The 16,217-nt window shown below is 37.0% G+C and overlaps 1 non-coding gene across 1 annotated transcript; it reads right to left on the reverse strand.

Moving 5' to 3' along the window:
• Positions 1 to 5,138: 5,138 nt before the first annotated feature.
• LOC141414224 (U12 minor spliceosomal RNA) lies at positions 5,139 to 5,288 on the reverse strand. The gene has a single exon (XR_012439292.1). It is a non-coding gene; the product is annotated as a U12 minor spliceosomal RNA (small nuclear RNA).
• Between the last annotated feature and the right edge of the window lie 10,929 nt (positions 5,289 to 16,217).

The raw sequence follows: 16,217 nt of genomic DNA on the forward strand, positions 1-16,217 counted from the left end.
ATAGAGATAAATCCCTGGGAAACTAAGAAACTAGGAAAGCAGGACAGGGATACCGATCACAACTACAATACCAAAACACTAAGCCAGTCTTCATACCACAGATCGGCATTAATCAAGGAATCTGTGTCCTCATTATAAAAGTACATTATTGGATACATACTTGAATGACTTCTGGAAGTCAGTGATTATTCTGGTTACACAGAGGTTCACAGCTCAGGATACTTTTTGTGGGCATTTTATTTTTGTTTCTGTTTTTGTTTTTGTTTTGAGGTGCTAGGTATTAAACCCAGGGCCTTGCACATGTTAGGCAAGTGCTCTACCATTGAGATACATTCCAAGCTCAGTAAGAATACTTTTTTCATACTACTATCACTATCTGTTACTACTTACATATCTGCCCAAGCTATATATAAATAATAAATACAAATGCAAAATACAAATTATGTGTTGGTGATTCTGTGTGACTATCAGTAACTCTATAGTTCTTTTCTTTCCACAAACAAGCCACTGAGCACTCAATCTATTTCAAGCCCTCAGACTAATGATCTTTAGTCTTCTCAAGTGATTAATCTTAGTAAACAGAATATCTCTCACTCCAATAGGGCTGTAATTCTGATTACAGATTCAGTCTTTCTACTTTGTCACTTGATGAATGCCCATTCCCAAAACCTCCATAAGTATGTGTGGAAGTTACTTTCTCTCCTAAACAACTCTTCTTCAAAGCAGCAAACAGCATGAACACAGAACACAACACTACTAGGGTAGAATGGAAAAGAGTACCACCCCCTTCATCTAGATACTATACTTTATAAATGCAGCCAAAAATTGCACGGACTTTTTTTGATACTACATAACTCAGTTGTCTCATTTTAAGCCACTATCATACACCATACACATAAACACATACATACATATATATATATATATATATATATATATATATATATATATGTACCAAACTTTATGGTTTCTATCTTGTGCTTATACTACTGCTATTTTATCACCAAGTTCACATCTTAAGTATTTATTACTATTAAAACTATTTCTGTGAGACTTTCCAATTTCATTCCAGCCTATAAAAATCTTCAGGTATCCTCAATCTTATATACAACATATTTTCCATCTATTTACATTTTCATTCAAGTCATTAAAATGGCAATTTACACACAATCAATGAAAGAGCCTTTCAGCATAATAATAACCATCATGCAAATCATTAGTAACCTATGAATCAACAAGATTTAGAAACCTTTCTATTGTAAGGGCAGAACTCTGACCACCAGTCTCCCAAGGGCCATTACCCATACCATAAATTTCCAGCAAGGTGGCTAGACTAATTAAATAGGAAAAACCTCTGAAGATGAAAGAGGATAAATACAGAGAGGTAAATATAAGAGAATGTAATGAAGACAAGAAAGCAAAAATAAGGATTTATGTACATCTTTTGTTATAAATTATTTCTCATAGCATGCCTATTAACAATACCTATTGACATGAATATGGGAGTCTAGGGATGTATAGGTGGCTGACAGACACATAAATAATTATAATGTGACAAGAGCTATAGGAGAGCCCTGTGTAAATACAAGGGGAAATGACTTAAACCCCAGAAGTCATAGAGAGTATCATAAAGGAGATTTCATTTCCAGACATATCTTCCCAATGCACAGAAAAGTTTGCCTAGCGGAGAAGAAAAATGCAGAAAATAGCATGTGCAAAGACAGTAGGTAAGGAATGAAAGGAGGGTGGTATGATCAAGCATGGTTGGTCTTAGCCAGAGCAATTAGGCAAGAAGAAGGAATAAAAGGAATACAAATAGGTAAAGAAAATGTCAAAATATCCCTATTTGCAGACGATATGATCCTATACCTTAAAGACCCAAAAAACTCTACTCAAAAGTTCCTAGACACCATCAATAGCTACAGCAAGGTAGCAGGATATAAAGTCAACATAGAAAAATCATTAGCATTTCTATACACTAATAATGAACAAACTGAAAAAGAAAACATGAAAACAATTCCATTTACAATAGCCTCAAAAAAAATAAAATACCTAGGTGTAAACTTAACAAAGGATGTGAACGACCTCTACAAGGAAAACTATAAACTTCAGAACAAAGAGATTGAGGAAGACTATAGAAAGTGGAGAGATCTCACATGCTCATGGATTGGTAGAATCAACATAGTACAAATGTCTATACTCCCAAAAGTAATCTACATGTTTAATGCAATTTCTATCAAAATCCCAATGACATTCATCAAAGAGACTGAAAAATCTACCGTAAAATTTATATGGAAACGCAGGAGGTTACGAATAGCCAAGGCAATACTCAGTCAAAAGAACAATGCTGGAGGTATCACAATACCCGACTTCAAACTATATTACAAAGCAATAACAATAAAAACAGCATGGTACTGGCACAAAAACAGACATGAAGACCAGTGGAACAGAATAGAGGACCCAGATATGAAGCCACACAACTATAATCAACTTGTCTTTGACAAAGGCGCTAAAAATATATGATGGAGAAAAGACAGCTTCTTCAACAAAAACTGCTGGGAAAACTGGTTAGCAGTCTGCAAAAAACTGAAACTAGATCCATGTTTATCACCCTATACCAGTATTAACTCAAAATGGATCAAGGATCTTAATATCAGACCCCAAACTCTAAAGTTAGTACAGGAAAGAGTAGGAAATACGCTGGAATTAATAGGTATAGGCAAGAACTTTCTCAATGGAACCCCAGCAGCTCAGCAACTAAGAGATGGCATAGATAAATTGGACTTTATAAAACTAAAAAGCTTCTGCTCAACAAAAGAAATGGTCTTTAAACTGAAGAGACCACCCACGGAGTGGGAGAAAATATTTGCCAGCTACACATCAGACAAAGGACTGATAACTACAATATATAGGGAACTCAAAAAACTAAATTCTCCCAAAATTAATGAACAAATAAAGAAATGGGCAAGTGAACTAAACAGAACTTTCTCAAAAGAAGAAATTCAAATGGACAAAAAACACATGAAAAAATGCTCACCACCCCTAGCAATAATGGAAATGCAAATTAAAATCACACTAAGATTCCACCTCACCCCGTTAGAATAGCCAGCATTAGCAACACCACTAACAACAGGTATTGGCGAGGATGTGGGGAAAAAGGAACCCTCTTATACTGATGGTGGGAAAGTAAACTAGTACAACCACTCTGGAAAAAAATTTGGAGGCTACTTATAAGCTAAACATTGATCTACCATATGATCCAGCAATACCACTCTTGGGGATATACCCAAAGGAATGTGACACAGGTTACTCCAGAGGCACCTGCATACCCATGTTTATTGCAGCACTATTCACAATAGCCAAGTTATGGAAACAACCGAGATGCCCCACTACTGACAAATGGATTAAGAAAATGTGGTATTTATACACAGTGGAATTTTATGCAGCCATGAAAAAGAATGAAATGTTATCATTCGCAGGTAAATGGATGGAACTGGAGAACATCATTCTGAGTGAGGTTAGCCTGGCCCAAAAGACCAAAAATCGTATGTTCTCCCTCATATGCAGACATTAGATCAAGGGCAAACATAACAAGGGAATTGGACTTTGATCACATGATAAAGCGAGAACACACAAGGAAGGTATGAGGATAGGTACGACACCCAAAAAACTAGATAGCAGTTGTTGCCCTCAAATGCAGAGAAACTAAAGCAGATACTTTAAAGCAATTGAGGCCAGTAGGAGACCGGGACCAGGAACTAGAGAAAAGGTTAGTTCAAGAAGAATTAAATTAGAAGGTAACACACATGTACAGGAAATCAATGCATGTCAACTCCTTGTATAGCTATTCTTATCTCAACCAGCAAAAACCCTTGGTCTTTCCTATTATTGCTTATACTCTCTCTTCAACAAAATTAGAGATAAGGGCAGAATAGTTTCTGCCTGGTAGCGAGGGGTAAGGGGGGGTAAGAGAGGGAGTGGGTGGGGCTTAGGGGGTGGGGGGGAAGGGGGTAGAAATGACCAAACAATGTATGCACATATGAATAAAATAAAAATTAAAAAAAAAACAAGCTGATGTTATGGCACATGCCTATAATTACAGATACTTGACAGGCAGAGGTAGGACTATCACCATCTGTGGTCATCCCAGGCAAAAGTTCAATCCCCAGTACTACAAAAACAAACAAAAGAAAAAACGGGTATGGAGAAATCTTGGGAGTAGAGAAAAAATAATTATAAAGCTTCTGAAAATAATCCAGATGCAAGTTGGCCAGGGCCAGAATAAAAGTAGCAGTACTGAAGACAGAGAGGAAGGCTTGGGACCTGGAGATGAATCTGAACTAGGATTGACATGATGTGGTGGCCATTTGAGTGTGAGGATGAAGAAAGGAAAAAATGATGAATGATTATACAGCCCCTAGCCCAAGACACTCAGAGATGGCAATGTCACTGACATATGAAGATAAGAAGAGCAAAAACTTCTAAGGGAAACATTATATGGGTTCAATTTGAAATTACTAGGTTTGAGGTGTTGGGGATATGTAAGTATCCAAATGGAGAGATTATATAGGAAATTATATAGATTACATAGTAAAATATACAGGTCTATAAATTGAAGATCTAGGGTTGAGCGTCTCCTGTACAGAGATAATAATGGACATAATTTTCAACAAAATACCTGGTATATGTCTGATATTCCAGGTTAATATCCATGTTCAAAAGAGAACAGTAGACCTCACCCTCCACCTCAATTTGTGTGATATACTATGTCCTCCTCTAAAATCCTCTCCTTTCTCATTCATCACACTATCTCAAAAACCACCCATAGTGGTTCAATTACCTCTTTGGTAGATTTCTTCAATATTTAGAAATGGAATTCACAGTAACAAACCAGGTGGGATTAAATACTAACTGGACATTCTTTTTCTTATTTAACCCTCACAGCAAACATTAGCTCCACTGTACAGATGAGGAGACAGGCAGCAGAGGGGTGAGCAATTCGCTTGTGAAGGTCACGCCGCCAGGGGAGATCCTCCAGCTCTCACTGCCTCTGGAACCTCAGTATTAGCCCGCACACCTTCCAACAGTCCCACTAGCACTAGGTCCTCCGACCAGTCTGCCATTTTAGCTTACAGGGACAGGCAGATCTCTATACCCAGGCATCTGGCAAAGTAAACGGGTCACCTTAGGGGTAACCTTTACCCACTCAAAAATTCATCTCACATTAGCAGTGAGGATTTACACATCACCCCGAATCATTATTTTCCTTACTCATAAGTTTAAGGCATAGCTGGACATTCTTGTATGAACATTCTACCTAACTTGAATTTCAGATCCCTCTTGCATATTCCATGATTCTCAGTTCAAGGATCACTGTTCTTCAACAAATATGCATTAAGCATGTTAGGTCAATATAGAAGGCACAAGAATATATAAAGAATGATAGATATATGCAAAGAACCTGTCATTTCACAAGAGACTCCTCTGTAAAGTTTCTGGTAGACAAGACTAATGTCAACCTAAATCTACAAGCTGCTAATACAGGCAGAAGTAAGTACTTGAATACATTGGGAAATAAATAGCAGAGAATTAAAGGTGGAGATATGGGTGGATTGCAGTATGACTATGAATCAAATTATTTAATACAAGGTGGCTCCTCCCAAGCATGGTCCTTTACCTAGTATAAAAAGCCTCTCTCTCTCTCTCTCTCTCTCTCTCTCTCTCTCTCTCTCTCTCTCTCTCTCTCTCGGCATCACTGGGGTTTGAACTGAGGGCCTCATACTTGCTAGACATATGCTCTTACCACTTGAGCCATTCCATCAGGCCAAAGGCCACTCTCTTGACCTTCAGTAACTTGACAATCCACATCTTGCATGTACCTTTAGTGAAGCTGATAAGAAGGAATCCATCCTAGTACTACTACTTAGTGTTAACCAAAGTAGAAATATAGGAACGTATTCTAAGTCATAACAATATTGGATGTGTGGTACTTTTTTCTTTACTTTAGGTCTTCTGTAACCACAAGACTCTCTATAGAGAAGGAAATTGAGGATAGACATGTGCCTTTTCTGAGATCACTCAGTAATCTCCTTGCACCACTGCATTATACATCCCTAAAATACGTAGACTAAAAGAAAGTCAACATTATTGATAGTTTCTATCATTTTTAGAGAACTCTATCTAAATATCATACAGGTCTTATTGTGGACAGATTAGTAAAACTTCTTCCTGTATCTATAATTGCAGGAAATGCTTGTGTCCTCATACATCCTTTTGGATATATAATCATTTAGATAGCATCAGTAAGGCTGGGTTGTATCTATATTGGCAAGGTAAAAGCTGATCTCAGGATCCTTTTATTCTTTATTATTTGAAATAATGATGGCTGAGTTATAATTCAATGATTCATCCATTCAGTGAGTAATATTCATTCAGTGAGTAATCTGATGCATGCTAGAAATATAATAATGTGAATGAGATGTGGATAATATTCATTCAGTGAGTAATCTGATGCATGCTAGAAATATAATAATATGAATGAGATGTGGTCAGTAGCCTCACAAGATCACTGATCGCCTGGGACAATCACTTAAAATGCCAGTTATAATTCAATATGGCACATGAAATATGCAGAATGATAAAATGATGTGAACAATGTGCTAAGGAAAAATGAAATGAGACTCTACCAATGAAAACACTCAGTTATTTATTCATGCAGCAAATATTTATAAATGCCTTTAAATAAAGGCCTTAATCTAGACTCTGAGTTTATAGTACTAAACAGATGAAATCTCTGCTCTCAGAGAGCGTACATATTTTGTAGCGAGATAAAAACAGTAAATAAATTTCAAATGGAAATAAAGTGCTACAAAGAAAACAAATGTGTCAGAATATCCAGGTAAGAAAGAAAAGTTACTCATAGGAAGGATCATATGAAAAGAAACAAGAAGTCAGCTGTGTAGAGATAAAAGATCAAGAAATAAGTTGATGCACAAGATCCTCAAGAAGGAACAGGCAGAACAGATACCAATTCTTCTGAGCTGCAAAATCAGTTGCCTGCAGCCTAGTCAGAAAGAAAAGAAGTAAAAAATGAAATCAGAAAGGTAGATGGAGGTCAAATCTCAAAGAGAGTAATAGTGAAGAGTTGTCTTCTATTCTAAATATGATGGTAAACTCTTGGAATGTTTTCAGAAGCAAAAAACACTGTAATTTACATTTTTTTTTATTTCATGCTGATGCTATGTGAACAGTAAATTGGTAATGAAATAACAAGGATGAAGGGAGACTAGTTGTAATAGGATAGTTCAGATGATGGTGGCATGGACTACATGGGTAGCGGCAAAAGGCAGAGTGAGGATGATTTTGTTTTGTTTTGTTTTGTTTGTGTTTTGTTGGTGGTGGTAGTGGTGGTGGTGGTAGTACTGGGGATTGAAATCAGGGCTTCACACTTGCTAAGCAAGTGTTCTGCCACTTGGGCCATGTCCCCAGACTTTGGACTGAAGATATTTTGAAGAGAAATCTGATAGGACTTACTGGCAGAATGTACATAAAAAATAAGAAAGAAGAATGAAGGATGACTCCTAATATTTTAGTCTGACCAACCTATAGATGATGATAGCTCTTATGTTTCTATTTATTTGGATGAAAAGGTACAGTATAGCTCAATGAAAGAAAAATCAGAAGTTCTGCTTTTGTCATGTTAAGTTTGAAATGCCTACAAACACTTATAATTTGTCAAACAAGCTTTGGGATAATGTCCATGTTCCCAAATTCAGTGGTCATTTCAATTACTTGATATCCCACTAGTATTTAGCATAACCAGCCTCTCCCTCCTTCTTTCTATTGACTTCCTTGACAACACGTTCTACCAGATTTCCTCCTATCTTACTGGGCACTGCTTCTGGGCATTCTTGGTTGGCTCCCTCTCCTCTGCTTGACCTCTAAAGGATTAAGGGCTCCAAAGTTCTATCCTTTCTCTTTTTTCTTATATATCAACCTATTTCCCTGAGGGAGTCTCAGTCTACTCCTCTGACACTTAAAGGTCTAGTTATATAGTCAGTCCAATAACAGTGAGGGGTAATCAGGATATTCAGAAGAACAATCTATATCTACCCATGATCAGTCTAAATATGGCCATAGGCAATGTGGATCTAACACAAGAGGAAAACAAAACTCTGGCCATGATCAAAGAGGAAGCAGCTGTAGGCAGTCATGGTATCAACAAGGACAAATAGCCAGTCATAGACAGTTTGGTTCTATGCAAGAAGAATCTGGGTCAAGAATACAAGAAGGGCATTGACCCAATCATAGTCAGAAAGGCATGCCAGATATTTAGGGTCATCTCACAGCCAATGAATACCTACAGAGTCTGGAGTCAGTACCCATGCATAGTCAATCTAATGACAGTGAAGGACAATCAAAAACTCAGACAGTCAACATGAACTCATGAACAGCCTAGGTATAGCCATAAACAATAGAAATTTGAAAAATATGGGAATCAAGGCTTCAGACACAATCACAAGATAGTATTAGATATTCAGGATAGGTATTCACCCAGGAACAATCTGGGTCTGTGGACAATGGAGAATCTTTTTTTTTTCATTTTTCTTTTATTATTCATATGTGCATACAAGGCTTGGTTCATTTCTCCCCCCTGCCCCCACCCCCTCCCTTACCACCCACTCCGCCCCCTCCTTCTCCACCCCGTCAATACCCAGCAGAAACTATTTTGCCCTTATCTCTAATTTTGTTGTAGAGAGAGTATAAGCAATAATAGGAAGGAACAAGGGGTTTTGCTGGTTGAGATAAGGATAGCTATACAGGGCATTGACTCACATTGATTTCCTGTGCGTGGGTGTTACCTTCTAGGTTAATTCTTTTTGATCTAACCTTTTCTCTAGTTCCTGGTCCCCTTTTCCTATTGGCCTCAGTTGCTTTAAGGTATCTGCTTTAGTTTCTCTGCATTAAGGGCAACAAATGCTAGCTAGTTTTTTAGGTGTCTTACCTATCCTCACCCCTCCCTTGTGTGCTCTCGCTTTTATCATGTGCTCATAGTCCAATCCCCTTGTTGTGTTTGCCCTTGATCTAATGTCCACATATGAGGGAGAACATATGATTTTTGGTCTTTTGAGCCAGGCTAACCTCACTCAGAATGATGTTCTCCAATTCCATCCATTTACCAGCGAATGATAACATTTCGTTCTTCTTCATGGCTGCATAAAATTCCATTGTGTATAGATACCACATTTTCTTAATCCATTCGTCAGTGCTGGGACATCTTGGCTGTTTCCAGACAATGGAGAATCTTGATTCAATACAGGAAGACACATATCCAACCATAATTAATCTGGAGTGAGCTCAGAATTCTAATAGTCTTCTCATACTCACTCATCACCCCCTGTGCACTCTTGATCCAGTACAGACAACAGGAATCTAATTTTACTCAATTCAGTGATAAGGAGCAATCAGGAGACTAGAATAAATAGTCACCCTTCTTCCACAGCTAAGCTGTGCATGGATGTGGGTAGTCTATTAGATCAACACACACACACAAACACACACACACACACACACATACACACACACACACACACAAAGATGGCCATAGCCATGGACAGTCAAAAATTAGGCCAGGACATTCTGGCGATGGTGGAAGGAGATTTTGGTAATACTTTGAAAGATAAAAACAAAACAAGGAGAGTTTCTGAGATACTAATTAGTTAATTTATTACGGAAAAAAACTGTCTTCCCTGTGTGGAAAGATAAATGGGAAACTGAGGGGGGAGGAAAGCAAGAATGATTTATCCCTAAGTGTAATTAGAAGAAATTGCTGGCTTATTGAAGATATTATGCACACAAATGAAATTTTCTTCAATAAAAATTGAATCCTATACAAAGCCTATGATAATAATAATTAGAGAAAGATTAAACACGACCTTCATTTAATTATGTAATTCCATAAGATAGATGATAGATGATAGCTGAGGACTGAACACAAGGCCTTACATGCACTCTACCACTGAGTCACATTCCCAGGCCCTCTCCAGAATATATTTGAGAATTACAACTTAAAGAAAAGATATACATTTTAAAGGGAGGATATAAGCCATTAGGGCTTATAGAAAGGCATCTTGATAAACATCAATTTAGAGCCCTCTAATATATAAACTAAGTTCTAAAATAAAATTTTTTATTTGAATAGATTTGACAAAGAAAACTTGACGTTTAAAAGAGTATGAAAAACAAATTTAAATCGTGTTTAAAATTCTGGGACAGTTGTGAGAACCGGTTTTGTATATTGTTTTTTTGTAGCAAGAGCTTTTATCTAAAATGTTAAAAAAAAAAAAAAGCAACAGTCCAATCTAGTAATTATCCAAATCTAAATTGGTCTAAAAGTACCTGCTTCTCTCCTAACTTTATGAACCTTGCTTCCATCAATTTACTGATCTAGCAGATAATTAAACTCAAATATTCTTTTAAAAAAATAGATCAGGAACTCATCAAGGGTTGGCATCTATTCATAGGAAATTCAGATCTTCTAATGAAAAATCTGCACTCAACACAAGAGAAAGAAATGGGTTCACCTATGGACAATCAAATGGCAGCAATGGAACTTTGGGATAAACTTATAGACATATATTATTAACACATTGTGGATTCACTACAAGCAGAAATCAAGGGTGCCTCATCAGGGCAGTGGTGATGAAATGCAATCTGGGGCCAGAGAGAGAGAGAAAACCACAACCCATGGCCAGTCTGAATGTGGACAAAGCAGATCGGCTCTAGCACAAGAGAAATATAATGATCTAGTTAAAGAAATTTAAGAGCTCTATAACTTTATAAACTCTATATTCTAGATCTTTTCAGGCCCAGATATCTGGTAATGGTCAGTCTAAATGTACATATAAGTGATCAGAATCCAACACTATAAACAAATAGGCAGGCATGAACTGACAAAAGATAGCTCTGGAAAATTAGTGTTTTCTCATGGCCAGACATAAACTCATGGACAGTTTGGGTCTAGTCATGAAGAAGCTGAGTCTAATAAAATAGGAAGACACAGATTCACCTATGAACACTCAGAAGACAGCTACAAATGCTTGGAGTTTGTTCCTACACAGTCATCACCAACACAGTTTAGAATCAGTACAAATAGGCAAAAGTCCAGCAACAGGCTGGTGAAAGACAATCAGGACACTCAGATGGAAAATCAGAATTGATCCATGAAAAGTCTGGAAAGAGAAAGATAAAGATCCATCTATAGTCAATGTCCACAGCAGTAGACATTTAGGCTCTACATTCACTGTCCAGCTTAAGTACAAAAGAGGCATGCAGGTATAGTCAATCTAGTGATAGTAAAGGACAATCAGAAGACTGAGACAGACTACCAGCTTTCATTTATGGTCAATCTGAGTATGATCATAAGCAATCATTGTTCAGCACAAGAGGAAGATAGGGTTATAGCCATGGGGAGTTAGAAGATATTTCTAAACATTCAGGATGTCAACATGGCCAAATAATAATTCATGAATATCCTGGATCACTCAAGAAAATGAGACATATATCTCATTATGAACAACCAGGAAATAGCTCTAGATATTCCAGATCTGCTCACAAACAATCTTCACCTACAAGGTCTGGATCAAGTATATACAGACACCGAAGATCCAATTATACTAGTTATACCAACACATAATCAGGAAACTCATACAGAAAGTCAGCATCAGTCCGTGGGCAGCCTGAGCATGAATGTGGACAATTGAGAAAGATTTGTAAAAGACAGGTCTGACACTTAAGAGTCTTATCAATGACAGACACAAACTGGAAGGCAGTCTGGACCTATCCATGGACAGCCAAGATCTAGCACCAAAAGCACACAAATTAAAGGTGGACAAACAAGACACAGCTACAGATACGCAGAGTCTACTCACACACAATCATTTGTATAATGTGAATCCAATCTAAGTACAAAGGAAGATCCAGTTACAATCAGTCCAGTAATAGTGAAGAACAATTAGAAGACAGCAAAACAGTCTTTTCTTTCTCATGAGAAGTCTGTATATGGACATAGTTAATCTGGTCTAGCACAAGAAGTGATGACTCCAGCCATGAGAAATCAGAATAGAGCCCAGGAATCTATCAAGGGTATGTATCGATTCATAGGCAAACTGGGTCTGCTCATACAGAATTTAGAGCCAATTCAAGAGAAAGACATGAAATCGATTTATTGATAATCTAGGTTATCTCATAGGCAATCATCTGTACAGACTGAATTCCTATCAAAAACTCAGGAACCCAGTTTAGTCAAGCCAGTGATAAACACAATCAGAAGAGTAGAGAGATAGAACCAACCTATAGATGGTCCAGATCAAGAAAATATAAGAATCTACTTATAGCTAGTCAGTAAGCATGTCCAGACATTTAGGATCTCATAAATGACAGAGCCACTAACTGGCAATCTAAGTCTGCCCATGAACCCTCAGGATTCAGTACACAGGAAAATCAAGGATCTTGCCATGAGGAGTTCTGTCTTTTGACTCTTCTATCTTCTATGTACTCATCAACTCTTTCAAAATGACTTTCACATTTCCTTTCAGGCTTTTGTAAGGGTTCCTCTTCCATGGACTACTCTTTGTTTTGTTCTCCAAATCTCTGTCCTTAGTTCAATTTCCAGTCTTGCCACTTATAAAGTAGTACAGCTGAACAAAAAAAGAGGTAAAATGCATTGTTTGTTCACGAAGTTTTATTAGAAACTTTTGTGTGATTAGGTTACCTGAAACTAGAGCCGCAGAGACTCTGAGTATAACTCCAGGGTATTCTGACCAGTCACAGTGATCTGATGATACTATACAGCCTAATACATAAAACTCATATATAATATAAAATTTGGCAAAAATATCAAAACTTGAGCTTCCATACTTAGCACTGATTCCAAAACAGCAAAATTTTGTAATATTATTAAATTTTAAACTTTAACCATGTAGGAATGCTAATAAACACACGCTATCCTTTAATCATGGCCATCCATATATGTATGTCCCTGTTTTTTACATAGTTTTCTCATTCACAGAACCTAAGCTACAAAGAATTGTCAGAAATAACATGAGAGAAGTGAGGGGAAAGAACAGAAAAGTCAAAGAGGAAAGAACTTTCTACAGAATTTCCCCAAGACCCAGCAGATGGTGCTATAGGCATATCACTCTGCCTTCTATGCAGACAGGAAAGAGTGAGTATGCAAGGATGATATGGGAACTTCAATTTATCTTTGTCAGTTTGGGGATTCTTTCTGGGTGAAACATTTCATTCCTCAAGAACTATCTCCAAAACCCTACCTTTTCCAATACATGAATAGATACCTAACTATTCCTAGGAAAGAGCAGATTTGAGTTTGAATCTCATCTTCTCCATTTAATAGCTGGTTTGAAATGTTACACATTTTCTATGAACCCATTATCTTATCTGAAAAAATAGAGATAATAATATCTCCTCCATGTGGTTGTTATGAGGATTGATGAAATTATGTACATCAGCACACAGAACACTGTGCCTGGTATAAAAGAGACCATAATTTCCTTTCTTCTGAGAACACATGAAGACAGGCACTCAAAAATCTAGATCATGATATGATATTGTCTACCATAAATGTATAATTTTTATTCGTAAATTAAAACATATAAACAAAAAATCTAGATCATGGCATGTACAATAAGAAATATTTTCTTCTGAAACCTATTATCTTCAAAGGAGAAAACCACTAACCACGAATGGATTAAGAAAATGTGGTATCTATACACAATGGAATTTTATGCAGCCATGAAGAACGAAATGTTATCATTCGCTGGTAAATCGATGGAATTGGAGAACATCATTCTGAGTGAGGTTAGCCTGGCCCAAAAGACCAAAAATCGTATGTTCTCCCTCATATGTGGACATTAGATCAAGGGCAAACACAACAATGGGATTGGACTTTGAGCACATGATAAAAGCGAGAGCACACAAGGGAGGGGTAAGGATAGGTAAGACACCTAAAAAACTAGCTAGCATTTGTTGCCCTTAATGCAGAGAAACTAAAGCAGATACCTTAAAAGCAACTGAGGCCAATAGGAAAAGGGGACCAGGAACTAGAGAAAAGGTTAGATCAAGAAGAATTAACCTAGAAGGTAACACCCACGCACAGGAAATCAATGTGAGTCAATGCCCTGTATAGCTATCCTTATCTCAACCAGTAAAAACCCTTGTTCCTTCCTATTATTGCTTATACTCTCTCTACAACAAAATTAGAGATGAGGGCAAAATAGTTTCTGCTGGGTATTGAGGGGGGCGGAGAGGGAGGGGTTGGAGTGGGTGGTAAGGGAGGGGGTGGGGGCAGGGGGGAGAAATGACCCAAGCCTTGTATGCACATATGAATAATAAAAGAAAAAAAAACACTAACCAAAATTATGATGAGGGAGCATACATAGGGGTAAAATCATTAACCACCGCTTCAAAATGAATTTCTGTGATAATCTAATCCAAGTAATACCCCATATAGACAGAAGAGGCCAAAACACATTCCAAATGCCTCCTGTTTTCATGACACAGAACAGGAAACAAAGTTCAACAAAATTCTGATCAGCAAATACTGTTTCAAAGAGGGGAAAGAAGGAGAAGGAGAATGGGAATATAATGGAGGGAATGAACTTGTTCAAGGTACACTTTATTCATGTATGGAATTATTGTATTATTAATGCATGATAAATAAAAATAAATGAAAGATTCTGCTTGAGGATATTCAGAAAATAAAACATTGAAAGGATTGGGGTTTTTTTTTAATGGTGAATTACTATTTACATGACACATGAAAGCCCCTATAATATCCTTGGCAACAAATCAAATAATTTCACAAAGAGCTCATGACATTTTTAGTCAATGCAGATGTTAAAAATTTCTTCCTTACAACAAGCAAAAATATACATCCTTTATATGAGCACACAAAAGTCTGTTCTTTTCCCTTTCCCTGCCATTCCACACATGCACTTTTCCCTCTGACAAGTTAGTGGCTCTGGGGTTAATCTGATCAATGTATAATATCTGATCAATGTACAATATGTGCATGTGTGAAACATCATAGACTAACCCATTTATATTATGACTATATGCTAATTTTTAAAATGTGCTGATGTCTGGATCTCCTCAACAGAAATTTCAGTGAATTGGTCTCAAATGTAGACTGAGGATGGGAGGGTTTGTTTTGTTTTGTTTTGTTTTGTCTTTTTTTTTTCTTGTGGTCCTGAGGTTTGAACTCAGGGCTTTGTGCTTGCTAGGCAGGTGCTTTATCACTTGAGCCATACCGCTAAGCCCAAGATGGAGAGTTTTAAAAATTCTAGGGTCATTAATAGAGAACTTGTGAACTAATCCAAGTTTCCTAAGTTTTAAGTAACCTAAACCTATTTTATATAGTAGAGTTCTAAAACTAGAAGGGACTTTGGAAGTCATTTAGTCAGATGCATTTCCTTATGGATAAGCACATTGAAGATCTGGCAAGTGAAGTGACTTGTCCAAGTAATAGCATTCTATTTTACATTGTAAATGAACCTGTCCCATCAAGCCAGAACTTCTAAGAATATGATCCACAGGTTTCATGGGTCAAATCATTAGTAGATTTGGTTAAAGTGCAGATTTCTATGCTTCACCCACACCTATTAGATTGAAGCACTGGATTTAGGAACCTACATTTTCCACATTTCCCAAATGTTGCTTCTAAATACTAAAGTTTGAAAATTATTATGCTGAATGGATTACTTTTGCTAATGAATGCAAACCAAGCTATTTATCATATATAGTTTACATAAATAAATAATGAACTAGCTAAACAAAGAACAAGTGGGAAAAAAAAAAGAGCCACTAACAAGAGTTAATTAGTGGCTCTGAAGTCCCTCACTTTCCAGACCTTCTTTTTCCTGTGAGATTCTCTCTTGGAGAATCTTTCTGACAAGTAAATAAAGGAGCAGGAAGTGGTATGCTACAGCTCACAGTCCATATCAAATTCCTCATAATTTCTGTACAGCCTACAAGATAAGAATATTTTCTATATTTGTAACTGGTTGAAAAAAGTGACATAAAATTCAAAGATTAGTCTCCATAAATAGTTTAATACAAACAAAGGCACCCTTATTTGTTTACATATGGTTGCCTTCATGATACAAAAGCAGAGTTGAATAGTTCCAACAAAGACCACC

This window comes from Castor canadensis, chromosome 11 (assembly GCF_047511655.1).
Source record: "Castor canadensis chromosome 11, mCasCan1.hap1v2, whole genome shotgun sequence".
Classification (NCBI taxonomy): Eukaryota; Metazoa; Chordata; class Mammalia; order Rodentia; family Castoridae; genus Castor; species Castor canadensis.